General features: G+C 35.0%; 2 pseudogenes; one reads left to right on the top strand and one right to left on the bottom strand.

Moving 5' to 3' along the window:
• Nucleotides 1-417: 417 nt before the first annotated feature.
• Nucleotides 418-894, top strand: LOC149260339 (uncharacterized; annotated as a pseudogene).
• A 10420-nt stretch (nucleotides 895-11314) lies between these two features.
• LOC149260338 ((R)-mandelonitrile lyase-like pseudogene) lies at nucleotides 11315-12852 on the bottom strand (annotated as a pseudogene).
• Between the last annotated feature and the right edge of the window lie 581 nt (nucleotides 12853-13433).

Genomic DNA, 13433 nt, shown 5'->3' with positions numbered 1-13433 from the left:
TGACAGTTGCATGGTACATCAACTTGTTATATATTTGGGAGTCCTTTTGGGAGTCCTTTTAGCATATTTTCAGTAGAATTGGTTTAAGATAGGGATTTGTTTTCAGTATAAATTTCAAGAATATTCTAAAATTTGTAATACTTTGATAACTTCAAATAATTTGACATATTGAACTAGCCCATATACATCTTTTAGAAAAAAGACCATATTGACAACTTCAAATAATTGACCTGGCCCATATCCATCCCATCAAAAAAAATTGGGCAATCTAATTAACCTCGCAGGATAAAATCTCTATTTGTATGGGCCGACGTTAGCTCTCCAGGATTTATATATATCAAAACTTGGAACTACATCTTCAATCTATCTCCAGACTGGTTTACACTATTTGCAATATATTTACGGATTTCAGGAAGAATGGCTAGTGATTACGTGTGGCCGAGAAAGAACTCAGGGAGGGAAAGACCCGCTAAGGTGGTCATTCTGGGCGACTCCGCAGCTGGCAAAACAAGCCTTGTTTTGCGATTCGTATACGATGAATTCGTGGAGGGGCGGACCCCCACCGTGGGAGCATCACTGTTGATCCGCAGCCTGTTCGTGAAGGAGGCGATGGTGGACGTAGAATTAGAGATATGGGACACCGCGGGACAGGAGAAATATCGCAGCGTCACACCATCGCATTATCGCGGAGCCGATGTCGCCATTGTCGTGTATGATATTACGAACATTGATTCGTTCGTGTGCGCGAACCGATGGATCGAAGAAGTGGAGGAAGGGGTGAATCCGAGGCCAATTATAATCCTCGTCGGGAATAAGAAGGATTTGGTGTTGCGCATGGCATGGGATTCCATGAAGGAAAGATTTTATGAAAATATCTTGGCACTCCATTGGTAGTGAGTTCTTTGAGATGGAGAGTATGGGAATCTCTTAACAAAAGTCCACAATAGGTTAGGAAGGTGAACATTTAAAACTTTGAATATTGCAAGAAAAGTATTCTTGTTGAAAATAGTTCTTTAGACCCTTCCCATCTACTTGCCCTCAATTCTTATAGAACCATCATTAGTCTTATAGGAGCTCAAGTGAATTCAACATAAATTTCTCTACGAAGGTTCTAATCTTGATTGCAAGTAGGCCTTGGTGGTATGGGACAAACTCTGTAAACCAAGACTCAAAGGAGGACTTGGCCTTTACAATCCCACAACCATGGCAACTATCATAGGAGCCAAAATATGGTGGAAATAGCTTTAAGGTGGTAGTGATATCTAAAAATGCATTTAGAATTGCAAATATGCCCCTCAAAATTATATATTGTATATGATCAATGTAAGCCCTTTAAATGCATGTTCCTTTGTTTGATCCTTAACCAACAATGTTTCTAGGAAGTTAAGAATGGTAATCCTGCCATGTTCTAAGACAAATCTTGGCAAAAACTCCCCAAAATAAGAGAACCAACAATTTAATGACATAAGGGAACAAATGACAGCTTAAGATTGCAATAAAGTTGTATACTATTGTTTCAATGATGATCACTGATCCCAATGGTGCTAACGGCAACCCTCAAATTTTTGGCATCCCAAACCAGAGGAAGACCAATGTCAAAAATTCTAGAGAAACCTCCAAGTAAGAAATATTCCTACATCTAGTCAACCAAATAAACGCATATGGGTATATACATTGAAAGGAACCTTCATAATACAAGAGGCTTATCAATTGACAACATGCCACCACTCATTACCTATTTGCGAGGTATGGAAAAAGACATGGACACGATACTCATGGCTAAAAGTGTCCTTATTCCTTTGGTTGTTGTTTCAAAACTAAACATTAACTTGGGATAATCTATTAAAGAGGATCTATGAAGGACCATCTAGACGCTCTCAATGTTTTTAGCATTTTGAGACTACATGGGCATTCCTTCACATACTAGAAATGCTCATCATGTAGCAATGCCTCTTTAATCCTTTCTTTGGTGTCAATTTCACAAGTGCTCATGGCTTCCAAGTGAGATACTTGTAGACTTCTACTAAGTGCATCTACTACTCAATTTTACTTGCCCTTAATATGCTTGATCTCAAAATAAAATTCACTAATCAAAGCCAACCATCTAGCTTGTCTAGAATTTAACTTAGGCTTATCAAACAAGTATCACATTCTTCTATGAATTAAAATCAACACAAATCTTCTTCCAAGCAGGTAGTGCCTCCACATCTTCAATGCATGCACAATTATTACTTGTTCCAAGTCATGAGTAACATAGTTCCTCCAATGCTCGTTTAGTTTCTTTAAATCGTACTAGATTGCATGTCTCTCTTACACTAGGAATCCACCTAGTCCTTCCTTGTAGGCATCTATGTAAACTAGGAAATCCTTCTGTAGGTATGTTATTCTCATAATATGTGCGTGTGTGAGAAAGTGATTGAGTTACTCAAAGATATGTGTGCACTCTAATGTCCATTCAAATTTGACTCATTTCCTTTCTAAGGTTGTGATTGGATTCTCAATCTTTGAAAAGCCTTGAATGAATCGTCAGTAATATCTGACCAATCCCATGAGGGATCTTATGTCCATAACACTTCAAGGAGTGGTCCAATTTATTATGGCATTGATCCTCTTGAGATATAAAACTACTCCTTCCTTTGATATGACATGACCCAAATATTGTACTTGTTTCTGGAAGAATTCATATTTGTTAATTTGGCATACAAGTTTTGTTCCCACAACAATTGCAACACTGCCTTTAAGTGCTCATCATGTTCATCTCTAGTTTTTGAGTAAACCAACATATCATCAACAAAAATTAGCATAAACTTGTGGGTGATCGCATGGAGCTGGGTTATACTTTTTGACAAGAGAGGGCGCATTTTGGGTGAAAACAACAAATCAATCGAGCCATTTTAAGCACTTGATCGAGTAATCTTTGAGCGCTCGATCGAGTTATTTGAGGAATTAAAGATAGCTCGATCAAGCATTAAAACAAACGCACGATCGAGATCCTATGTAACCCAAGGTTATCTAAGAGCTCGATCAAGCTAGTGACTCGATCGAGTAATAGGATCGATCTAGCCATGTTTCTTAAATTTCCTACCAATACAACCTAGGTGTGGAATTAAAAAAAGTTGCTCGATCAAGGGTTTCTTAAACCCTTGATCAAGTTATTTGAAATTTTCTCTCAAACACCCAATCGAGCTGCCGAGTGCCTAAAAAACAGAGTTTTAGCTCCCCTTCTATAGATTTCTCTGCAACACCATTTTGTAACCTAGTGGATTTAGGGCATAATTTGTCCTTAAGTGGCAGAGTTGATCATGTTGGATTCGTGAAAGAATCCTCTATCCAATGGCATATGAGTTTGGCACTTTTGAATTCATATGATATTTTTCGTCTAGTTTCTTTTAAACATATTGCTTGATTATTTTTTTTGGACAGTTTCAAAGGGGCTAAATAAGAAAACAATAACATAAAATATACACAATGAATTTAAAAAAAAAACAACTATCTTCATTTACGAGTCCTCTTCAAAAGGGTAGTCTTGGTTTTTCAATCTATTTAAACACTTGAAAAAAATCTTATGAGAACACATGTGTCTGCAAATGCAATTGAAATATTACTTCACCAACTTCGAAAAATAATAAAAATATATATATTTTGCATAAAAAATATATATTTTTATATGAAAAAATGTAGTTCTCTCTATATAGATCATGCTCATATATATATATATATACATATATATATATATATATATATATATATATATATATATATATATATATATATATTACACATTTTAGACTAAGTTATGCTATGTGAACACACATACGTCTTAAGATGTGCAAAACAATTGCAAGGACAAGCATTTCATTTAATGGAAAATTGAGAGATTATACGACAATAATTTTTAAAATATATATATATATATATCATTAGGACAATAACATAATTCTCCACATATTTTATCTTTACTTTGAATCAAAATTCACAATTCTTATATGAATTTTGAGGGCTTCAATTCAATAAAAGAGGAAAAGCTTGAAATTTCATCGCCACATTTTGCCCAAAAGTGTAACCCATCTTCATGCATTCACCCTTGTCTAGATACTAGATGAGGACATTGTTCATTAGGCACATGAATGTGGTTGGGGCATTTGTGAGCCCAAATCGCATCACAATAAACTCTTAGTGCCTGTATCTCGCCTTGAAAGTTTCCTTATGAATTTCAACATCTTTAATTCTGATTTGATGATAGCCAAATCTCAATTCTATATTAGAAAACATAGTGGTTCCTCTTAGTTGATCAAATAGATCATCAAATATGGTTAGTGGTATTTATTATTCACAATAGACTTATTCAATTGTCGGTAATCAGTGCACAACCATAAATTTCCATATTTTTTCTTTACAAACAACGATGGGGCTCCCCAAGGTGATACACTTGGTTTAATGTACCATTTATCCAATATTTATTTCAATTGTAGTTTTAATTCTACCAAATCTCACGTGCTCATGTGATATGGGGCTTTAAAGACTCACATAGAATTGAGAATCCATTCTATGGAGAAATTGATTTCCGTTCTAAGTGGTAATCTTGACACTTCCTCTGGAATTACATTGTTGTATTACTTCAGAAAGGGGTTATATTCAAATTTGAACTTGTTTTCCTCTATTATACTAGTTACTTGAATCATATACAAACTCACACCACTTCTTGTTTCATTTCTTCACTTGCAATGCTAAAATTTCCTTAACAAGATATGATTTCTTATCCCTTGCAATACCTTTGCTTCTCCTTCATCGCTGATGCATTCTAGCGATTTACCGTAATAGCCCACTTTGGTCCAATGGGCTTCCAGCCATTCCATGGCAATTAAAATATCATACCATCCCAATACTAGAATATTTAGTGTGACTGTTATGAGCATTTCATTATTTACAGGCATCACGATTCCACCAAATCAATCACCCTATTTTTGACTCTTGTGGCTAGTTGGACCAACCACAATTTGGCATTTGGTTTCCTTTGCAGAGAACATGTCCCGAGAATTTTGAAACTAACATAATTGAAGTTAGAACCTAGATCAATTAAAATTGAAATAGGATAATTGGAAACCATACCTTCCATTTCAATCATCAAGGCTTGATGATCTACTAGTTTATTGTCTAATGGTTCATAAATCCAAGATATGCTTTGAGCCACATCATTTATCGGTATTGCCTCTTGAACATTGTGAAACTTCTTGTTCTTTTGCTATAGATGAGGGAAATCTTTTAACATGTGGTTCTCTCCACATCCCCAACATTATAACGGATTTCTCCCACGATCTTGTGCCTCTTCCCTTGCTAATATGATATGTCGATATTTACTTCTAGCAAGGAAATTTCGCTAGAACTCACCTTTAGCAAGTGTATTGAACTTGATAATTTTCCCCATTTGCTTGTATCCTAATGATTTTTGTGCTTTCCCTTTAAAAATAATTTTACCTTCCTTCCTCCAATTTGCTTGAAATTTTGTCTTATGGATATACCGATCATAACAATACTTGACCTTCTTGATGGTGTCCTCCACTTCCCTTGGTTCATCAAATTCAATTTTATCTTGGTAGGACTATGGTAAACCACTGAAATATTTCTAAAAATTTACCTTATCATCCCTTATGTAGGGTACATACCTCAGTAGCTCCAAAAATATGTTGGTGTAGGCATCCAAGGTGAGTTATCCCAGTTTATGCTCATGAAACTCTTTGATTTTGCCATCATAGTACGTCTCAGATAGGTGCTTTTGCCATAAAATTTTCTTCGATATTTTCCAAGTCAATTCCTTTCCTCTGATGTCTTTTACATTTGTAAGATCTTCCCACCATATGTCAGGTTCTACTTTCATGTTAAAAATGGCCACCCCGGCCTTCATATTTTCATAGTAGTCATGGACTCTAAAGTATTTCTTTAAGCCCAAAAACTAGGCTTCTACTTCGCCATTCTTCTTAATCTCTCCATCAAAGGTATGGGGCATTTCTTTCTTGAAATATTTTGACATTGTTCTTTTCTCACTCTTCCTTTGCTAGTAGTATCTTCTTGTCTTGGTTGTGGCACTGGATATTTGGTCATGGTTATTTTTTTCTCTCTTCAGTGTTCTAAGTGGAGTTCCTCCCCTCACCATGTCTTCACTTGTTTTCTTATGCCTCTTCTTAGACTCATTACCTTCCTCCTTATTGGTTTCCAATCCATGCTTCAGAATTTTAGATGGACTTTGCTTAGATTCATGCTTGTCAAGATAACTAGCACCAGGTTCATGTTACTTTTGTCTTTGAGGATTTAACAAGCTCTGCAACATTACTGCATTCACCTCTACTTGTCTTTCTTGAGCTCTGGTCATTTTGTTGAGTTGTCTATAATTTGGACACATATGCCATGAACCATCCTTTTCTATAACCATCATCATTGGTGTAGATAAAACACTTTGGATAGGTTGAATGATACCAACCTCTAATAGTTCTTGAATCATACACTTAATATCACTCTTTTGTGCATATGGATACCTATAAGGCCTAATGTTATGTGGTACACTTCTAGATTGCAGATGAATAGCATAGTCATGATCTCAAGCTCTTCAAACTATGAAAAATGAGTAGGAACTAGTCATGTCAGTAAATTAGTACACATGGATTAAAAAAAATGTGGGAATCTAGATACTTATTGGGTAGTTGTAAATATAAATGCACTAGATGTCATATATAAAAAGTTCCTTGATGCTTTCTGCAAATATAGGAGTATTAGTACCCTACATTTGAGTAGGAGCATTGATGCTTTTTGTATATTGAAAAGCATCATTGCTTTAAAAATTGTTCTAAAGAACACGTGTTCATTGGTGGTGGGTCTATTTGATGAAATGTAACAATGAATTATTTCTTTATATGCACCATGTAATATGTTGTTAATAACTATCTCTCAAATTAATGATACACTGTTGTGACATATTTGCCTAATTAATGATGCATTGGTGTGACATATTTGCCTAATTAATGATGCACTGGTGTCACATATTTTCCTAAATTCCCTAATAGAAAATCTTTTTCACAAATATCCATTCATAAATCCAAAAACCTCTACAAGATCTATGAAAAATCTACACAAAAAATTCCACTTTTATTTGCAAAGGTTTTAAGAAAGATTCTTTTGAAAACCTTCAATCATACATTAACATTAAAAACCTCTGCAAATCCCTATTTTCGTAACAATATTTGCATATGAATCCTTCTTCATTCTCCACTATATGAGAACATGCTTTCACATTCATTTATATAATGCTTTTTATGTCCATTAGGAATGCTTTAGGGACATGTAGCTATAATTTTATTTAGAAAATAAAATTATAGTATTATTTTATTGGAAAAAAATATGAATCCTCCCTTACCATCCTCAACCAGAAAAAGATGGTGAACAATCTTATAGAATGACTTTAGAATTTGTAGACATATCGGTCCAACTATTGATAAGGAAAATTTCATATTATTAGAAATCTTCTTTAGTATTTGTCAAAGGTGCTTATTTAAATGATAAAAAAAATAAAAGATACACACTTCCATATTCTAAATTTGCATTGAAATTTTGGTTACACTCAATGCATTTTGTGTTGTTGGATTCAAATGATTAATGTTTTCATTAATCTAGAAGTTTTTATTAATTTTTTATAAAAGATATTTAATTATTAATTAGATTTATAATATTTATTTTAATTTTCATTTAGGTTACATTCCTAATATTTTATCACTTAAGTTTATATTAAGAGATATATTAAGGAAAAAATAGTATAACATATTGAGTATATATAAAGGTAAAGGGTTTTTATATTGGCATGTATATAAAATGGAGCTCAAAATTAATGAAAAATATATTTTTACAATATTTAGTGAAAATAAGAGTTTTTCAAATTGGGAAGGTGTAAGTAAGAGTTTTTTAAATTGGGAAGGTGTATTGAGTTCGTATTGGTAGAGGGTTAAATAATGTAATTTTTATAGGTATTTTCCAATATGTATTCAAGTTAAAAATATTGTTTAGTATACTATGAGAGCACACTTGATATGTGAGAAATTTATTGAGTAAAACCCCATATTTCTATTACAAACCTGTATTGACATAAAATATAGATTTTCAAAGTTTATATACAAATTTGAATTTTATATATGGATTTTTCAATAACAAAAGCAAACTCAACATGGAAGACTCTCCTACCTAATTGTTATAATTAGGGAACATTTTATAAGAAGCCATGGTTAGAATTTAAAAGTACTCTCTCTCCCTCTCCCTCTCCCTCTCCCTCTCCTTCTGATTGAACCTGTTTTTTGAATTTTTTTTTATGGCTCCCTGCATTTTAGAATCCCAATTTTCCGTTCTATAAAGATTTCTACCTTGTGCTCTCTCCTCCTCTTTGCGCTATAACTCCCTACCTCCTTGATCTCGCCCTTCCCCTACTGGGCTATAACTTGAACCTACCTTTATGAATCTTATCTGAGTGCCATTTCGCTTCAATAAATGAATCGTTCATAAAGCCAGCAAGAGAGCAACCCATCCCAGTCTACTCATCTCTTAAAAAAAAATTAATTAAATTAAATGTATAATATTTAATTATCAATTTCACAATAATTACAATCGAAGAATTATTTATTTAAAATATTTAAAAATTAAAAATAATAATCTTATTTTGAATTTATATTTTTATATTTTTTAAATAGATATTCAATTGTGTATATATTCACGATTTTCAATTTTGAAATTTTCAGGAAGGAAACTAGCTTTCTCTTTTGAGTTGAAAGAGAGCATCAAAATTTGAATAACTTTAAAAGTATTTAATTTAAAAAATATTATTAATTTATTTTGTAAATTTGAAAAAACTACAGTTTCATCGTATTTAAGATATCATCCCAATTAAAATAAGAATTAAATTAGAAACTTCACATCAAGAAATACTTTCACAAAATACTCAATCACCATCTCTTCAAAATCCTGTAAACATTATTTTTTTCATTTTAAAAATACTAGCAATTGTCCCAAAAGGTACAAAGAGAGGCCGATAGGATTATTAAATTAGAATTGTTGAATTTTTCTAGAAGAGTTAATTGATTTAAAGGTACAATATATGTAGTTGTTGTTTACACATGTATCTATGGACTTTTCTATATATATTTTTATGAATCTTATCGAAATGTGTTTTTGGTATAACCATCACTTTGGATTGTTGGCTAACCTGCTTTCCAATTTCCGATGTATCTCTGCTCGTGTGTTCCCTTTCAAACTGTGTGCTACCACAGGTTTGCATGGACAACACATTAGTCATAATGCCAACACCACTAGTGGGTGCCACATGGAAAGATGACATCACCATGAAGATAACATGCTGTTATCTAGATGTGGCGGAGGAAGGGTGATGTGGTAGAGGTTGATGGTCGATAATGATGAGTTGGAAGCTAAGCTAGATAAGTGACATGGCAAGATGTTTTGGTCGTAGATTGCTTAGCTATGACTTAAGTGGCCTTAATCTAGGATTAGCTCTAATCACTAGCAACGTGACCCTAGGTGAAAGTAAAGCTCCATGGTTGAGATGGGCCAGGGACATGGGATTGGGAGGATGTGGCATAGAGTGACACATGGTAGCATAACGACATGATGCGTGGCTAAATAATTGATGTGGCACCTCGAAAGGGCTTGGATGCATATGACAAAATTTGGGACCCCTCCCCTTCATTAATCATTGAGTAGGTAGGGGGGCCCTAAGATGGTTTTGGGTCGTTGATCAAATCTAACTCAAATTGGAGTGTTGATGCAACATTAGGTGGTTTAACTGTCTAGATATTAAGGTCCACATGGCTCACATGTGGGTGCTACATGGTGGTTCTTTGCTAACATGGTGCTATTTCGTAGGTCAAACTTCAAATGGGAATAACTTTTGATTCAAGTGTCAAATTTAGATGATATTTATATCGCTAGAAAGATAGTGCTGAGCTAATTACAATGGGAATATCAGAAGTTAATTCTACAAGCTTCGAAGAAAGAGTATTTTTGTAACGCCATTATCATAATGAACCATAGAGGTTAGGGTAATTTTAAAGTAATACCTCCCATAACTTGAGAAAGTCTAAGGGGGTGGGATGGAGCATTACACATGTGCACCATATAGGGATGAATCATTCGTACAAATTTTCTATAAACAAATCTCATAGGAAATTCAATAAGAGCTAAAGTAAGTTGAGGCAAAGGTTGTCCAAGAAAGAGCTTAGAAATCCTTATTGAAGTAGTTGTTTGGGTTCTAGATAATAACTATACTCAAGGTCACCATAATCAATGCCTTCACACCATTGTTTTGTACCAGCATATGAAAACCTATTGGTCAAGATTCTCTTAAAAAGGATCAACGCAAAAGATGAAAAGTTTCTAATGTTGGACGAAATGCAGATGCAACGGAAAGATTTGGAAAGTTGTTTGAAGCACATTGAGGCTAGTATAGCCCCAAGAACCGATTTGGGAACAACTAGTCAATTTGTTGTTACTCCCATCGAGGTGGAACCCATATCCTCTTCTTAATTTTGTAAATGACTACAGAGCCACAAAGTCCATTGTTTTCTAGTTCTTGTAGACCTCTCAGGGCTAGACGATGTTCTTATTAAAAATTACAAACAATAAATTTAAATTTAGAAAATTGATATAATTTAAATTATTCAGCTATATATTTTTCTATAAAAGCATTTAAGAATTTCATAATTACCATGCTTTCTTTCAAATTTCTCCCAGGGATATGCCAAATAAGGCAAACAAATTCTGCATTTCTTCCATACCACATGACCATCACCACATTTATCCGAATTTCACGATGGATGCCACATTTATCTCTGTTGCTTATGCTGCGTTCGAATGGCAGACAAAATGCAGTGCATCGTACTGTGACACGACGTCCCTGCGTGACAGCCTACACTTATTTTAACGGACACGCTGCCCACACAGCATGTTACCAGTACCACCCTCTCAACACCGTAGTCCAGATTTTTTTGCCATTTTCCTGGTATTTTTTGGTCAATTTTGTCAGAACTTTAGCAAGGATATTTTTAATTTTAAATTTTATTTATTTTATAGGGAAAATAATGGAACTTTTTCTAGATTTTCATAAAATTTCACAGAAATTTTTTTGAGAAATCTGGTTTAACTCTATTGAGTTTCAAGATTTTGGGTGTCTCATAGATTTTTGATGGTGCTGAATCCATTTCCAACTTTTCAAAAATCTTAAACAAAACAACAACATTAATATCACATAAAGCACTGCAAATCTCTTTCTTCAACATCTTTCTTGAAGAATCTTCATCCCCATATATCTGCATGCACACATATGAATACACATATCATCAATCAATATGTAACATTAAAAATATTATGGTTACCCTTTAATCGTTTATTTATTAATTAATTAAAAATATTATAGATGCAATAGTGTTACCTGCCAAGCATCATAGTGGTGGCCTGTGGGTTGGTTCCAGGGCCGTCTTTGAATGTTGAGCCATCAACAATCCTGAGACTCTCAACTCCATACACCTGATAGTTCTGGTTAACCACAGCCCCTACGTGACATCCTCCATGGAAATGCCACATTGTGTTCACTGTATCACGGCAGAACTGAGCCATGGCTGCAACGTCCCGCGTGTTCTGTGGCAACTCTGTCCCGAGGAAGCGAAATCCATTAGCGGTCACGCCATGAGAGGACTTACTTCTGGTTGTATATGCAAATTTCCTCAGAGACTCTGTATTCAGTACTTTCGCGATCATCATCGCTCCTTGCACGCATCTTTGTAGGTCCACGGGATGTGAATAATAGTTGTATCGAACATAGGGGTTGTCTCGAGGATCCGTGCTGCGTAACCACAGCTCTCCCCTCGACAATGGAAATGCCAGCTTCTCAAATATGTTTCCGGCATATATATACTTGGGCTGTGAAGATGCGCTTCCATTTACACTGGGAGCCGGCTGGACGAAACTGCTGGACTCGATGTAAGTATGCGATCCTTTAAGAATACCCACTACCTGTATGCTCGAGAATTCCAGGGGTTTAGGGGATTGCAAGGTTATGGTTGCACGGGGGCTGTCTTGAATCCCCTGGCCCACTGAAGGCAAATTTACGACTAGAGGAATATTGAATTGTTTGAGATGTCGAGATGGGCCAATTCCGCTCAACATCAGCACCTGGGGGCTGCCTATGGATCCTGCAGACACGATTACCTCGCTGAAACGTGATGATCCTTTCAGAAAAACTTGATAAAACCATGAATTCTACTCCGCTGGCCTTCGGCTTCCTAGAGGAGCCACCCTTCTTTCCTGCAAGTTTTCACATTGAAAGTTCTGAATCTATATTTACAGATCTTGATATAAATCTACTAGTCCAATCTTGACCATAAATAATTTGAAAATTAGGTAAACAATATTAGCAGCGAATGTTGTGAAACGGCAGCCATGGATGAGAATGTCCTATGTAATTTGAATGCAGGTGAAGAATGAATTACCATGAGATGCAGGGGAATTGAACAGAATCCTGCTGACGGTAGCATTGAGAAGCACTACAATATTGTTGGGATTGGCAGACTTGAGAAGATCTGCTGCTGTGTGTCTTATGCCTTTGTTGTCGAAGGTGGAGGCACTGATCTTGGTTCCCTCCACATGATCCAACGTATATCCATTATCCGGAAAAACTCCTGCTTCCAGAAGCCCATTTCTGAAAGCCATTGACCAGTTGGAGAGATGGTCTGGTCGGAAGGCATTCTGCTTCTCCACCCATTCATACGACTGATCTACACACCGCCATTGTTTCTTCAGCTCGTGCCTCATTTAATCCCTGCGCGTGGCTCATATGGAAATTTTATCGTGGACAGCTGGAGTGATATAAAAAGGGAAAAAGCTAGTAAAAATATCTCCAAGAGTGACAGAGAAAAATGGGAAAAAACAGTAAAAATATTTTGCCAAGTCATAAAAGCAACTCAACTGATATTTGGAAAAAGCAGTGACATTTCAAATCAACGATTGAAAGTGTCTTACCTGATCCAACGGAAGAGATTAAAAGTGTTGACGATTGTTGATGCATAGGAAGGCCTATCGGCCTAATTATAATTTTTTAATATATATATATATCTATCTATATATATATATATATATATATATATATATATATATATATATATATATATATATATAATATTTTTTAATTTAAAATTATATAAATTTCTTAAACACCGATTTTCATTTGGCTGGCTAGCTGTTATATAAAGCTTTTTTATCTATGTCAAAAGCCTTATATAAATCTTCATTTAACAACAAAGCAGATCTCTTAGGCCAAACTTCTTCTCCGACTATCTTTAAAAGGACGAACACAATAGACCGCAAAGCTAAGACACCAATGTCCCAAGAACCAG

The sequence above is a fragment of the Pinus tabuliformis genome, chromosome 6 (assembly GCF_031772625.1).
Source record: "Pinus tabuliformis cultivar Carrire ecotype Pingquan chromosome 6, CPIR1, whole genome shotgun sequence".
Lineage (NCBI taxonomy): Eukaryota > Viridiplantae > Streptophyta > Pinopsida > Pinales > Pinaceae > Pinus > Pinus tabuliformis.
The sequence above is the reverse complement of the archived record's forward strand: the minus strand, read 5'-3'. Positions and strand labels throughout refer to the sequence as shown.